Source organism: Pleurodeles waltl, chromosome 12, assembly GCF_031143425.1.
Source record: "Pleurodeles waltl isolate 20211129_DDA chromosome 12, aPleWal1.hap1.20221129, whole genome shotgun sequence".
NCBI classification, from domain to species: Eukaryota; Metazoa; Chordata; class Amphibia; order Caudata; family Salamandridae; genus Pleurodeles; species Pleurodeles waltl.
The window spans coordinates 5,867,755-5,870,869 of NC_090451.1; positions in this window are offsets into that span (position 1 = coordinate 5,867,755).

Sequence of the window (3,115 nt, forward strand, 5' to 3'; positions counted from 1 at the left end):
ACTGAGGGAAGACTTAGACCTCCAACCTCGCGCCGGGCTAGTAGTGCGGATCTAGGTAACCGTGGGCGTATGGATCCCCAGGCGAAAGCGCGAATGCAGCGATCTATCCCTCGGAGGAGTGATAAGGGTAGTTGCAAGGGGAGCATGCCCAAGACATATAGAAATCTTGGTAAGGTCACCATTTATACCGCCTGCACTCTGCCCCACATAGAGAGACCCAACTGATTCCACTTCTCAAAATCCCGCTTCATATTGCTAAGCAAGGGGTCTAAATTGTCTGTCTCTATTTTATCCAAACCTTTGTTAATGTCAATGCCCAGGTGGCGAAGACGTGAGTGTTTCCATTTGACTGGGAGTACTTGCACTGAAGTGCTGACTGTTACAGGGGATAATGGTAGTGCTTCACTTTTGTCCCAATTCATCCGACTTTCAAATTCCGTTAGGATCCCTCTAAGGCAGAGGTCTTCAAACTGGGGGACCTCAAGTGATCCCAGGGGGGCCCCAGACTCTGGCCAAAATAAATATTATACAGATAGCAGGCCTTTGATTAAGCAGAAGCATGTTTTTGCAGTTTTAAAGAAGTACCAGTACTTAACTGCAATGTTTAAATAGGTTTAGACATATTTAAACATTGCCATGTTTATAAAATAATTGTGAACAATTCTGAGGGGGGGCCCAAAGTTTTTATTTTTCAACTGGGGGGATGCGGAATAAAAAAGTTTGGAGACCTCTGCTCTAAGGGCTTGGAGAGAGTTGGGCAGGTCAGTGAGAGTAAGTAGGATATCGTCCGCATATAGGTAAATGACGGAACTCCCGCCTGGGATCGAAATTCCAGATATAAGATTGGAGCTGTGAATAACCGCTGCTAAGGGTTCTACAGCCAATAGAAACAATAAGGGAGATAGCGGGCAGCCCGGTCGTGTCCCTCTGTGGATCAAGAAGGTGTCAGAGAGGAATCCTCAGCAGTTTACCTGGCGCACTCTATTAATGAAACTAGTCCCTAGTCCAAAACGTTTTAGGATTTCCAAAAGGTACCACCATTCTATTCGGTCAAATGCCTTCTTGGCGTCCAATGAGAGGGCAAGGGCTTCCTCTTGTGTGTCTCGCACCGTCCAGATAACATGAAAGAGTGTGCGGAGGTGGTTCCTTGAGCAGCGGCCCGGCACAAAACCCACTTGGGTGTGGTGAACTAGGGAAGGAATGACCTTCTTGTGTACTTAACATTTTTTTACCACTGTACGTGTTCGTCACCTACTAACTATGTGCAACATCACATTCCTTGACTATACCTATACAATTACCTTTCACTAGCATGACACCGATGGTACCTACCATTTTTCTCACTCATATTACTACCCTTGCCTTCCATCACTACGGTTCACTCTACCAAGTTTTATCTCATACAACATACCTGTTTACCCTAACTTCAGAGTGCTTTCTAACTTGCACTTAGTTAGGTTATGTTCGCTCTCTTTTACCTTCCAATTCCATCTGCTTCACAACCAACTGCGTTCTATTTCTTTATTTTTTCTTCCTATGGGTTTCATTCCCGCATATTTTCATCCTCTCAATTTTGTCCGCCCCTTCTTCTAACCTTTAGTCTCTCTCTCCACCTACTTAATATGTTATGCTCAGGCATTTACTCCTTGTCTTTCATTATATCCTACACTTAAGATGGCCGCCATTTGGTTCCACTTCCCAATTTGAGCCCCTCTTCTATCTCTGTGCCACTCCCAGTTGCTCTTTTTAAGCTGAGAGCACAGGTCTATCCTGACCAGTACTCGTTCAAGACAGCTTGTTGCCACACGTCCCTTCGCCTTTTCAGGTAGGCCCTCGCCTTATTATACCTTTGTTTTTAACTTTCCTTCCTCGTTAGCGGTTCAAATTTTCTTACTACTTACTAGTTAGCTTATAAGCGCTCTAAGCGCTGCCTATTGATTTTCGTACCGCGGTTCCAACTTGCCGCAGTATTTACTTACACTCCTTGCCTCGCCGCTTGTTCATTTTAAATCATTATTCCCCGCTGTTAATGCGCTGCCCTTTGCACACGGGCTCTTTTCACGTTATACTCTCCCCAACAGCATCAGTTTGCGCCCCTGTTGACAGCCAATACTTTTACTGACAAGAGGTCTCCTCAGCTCTCGGGACCACGTGCAGCTTACTTTAACTAGTTTTACCGACCAGATCACTTGCTCTGTAGTTACTGGTCAATGTCTTTCACGAATGTGACGACCTTGCCGCCTTACAGGACTTCACTTCGTTTTAGTTTTCTTCAATAACACTACCGTTCTTACAATCTATTTAGCTTGGTTTGTACATAGTAATTACCTCATGTGCATTTTCCCTCATTTACATGTAAATAGCTCAGTTTTCTTTTCCCTTTCCCTCATATCCATCACTTATTAGGTTCCGACCACAGGCTTACCAGGGTCTGCATTCATTTTTTTTCTCACTCAACCATACTCTTATTAGGTCTACTCTAAGAAGGTATGTATTTTTTGTTCCTTTTTCTCTCATCAATCTCCTTATGTACTGTATATATACCTTTCCCCTAGACTTCCTGTTCCTCCTTTTCTTCTTTGTTTCTAAATTTTATTTTTTGCTCTTTTCTTTACTCTATTCTTGCTCACTCGATTACCGTTGTCTCCTTTCTCAGTTACCACTGACGTTCCTGATCCCATTCAACTGATCACGAGGCTCCCTCATTACTTACCTTCGTTACGCACCATCCTGGCCGGCTGGCCCAGGTATGAGCCACACACTTGGCCCTCCCGTTTGACCGCTCAACTCCGTTGTTGTGTTCTTATTCTTCTACTTGTCTGATCTCTTTGTTTCAGTCTTTCCGTATGTAGTCAGTTTTCAAACCTGTCTCCCTTCACCTTACAGTCGTCTCTTACTTATTCCAGAAATGTAGTTGTTTCTATCCACCACATACTCTGTTTTTATACCTTTTAAAACATTATTTCTAGATTACATAGCACGGTGACTCACACTTTTTCTCATATCTTGCACTTCGGGTCCCAACCACTTATTGTGTTTGCCATGCTTTCTAACCTATCACCTACCCACCTTTTAATGCCCACTTAGCTCACACATGGCTCACTGGTTACTATTA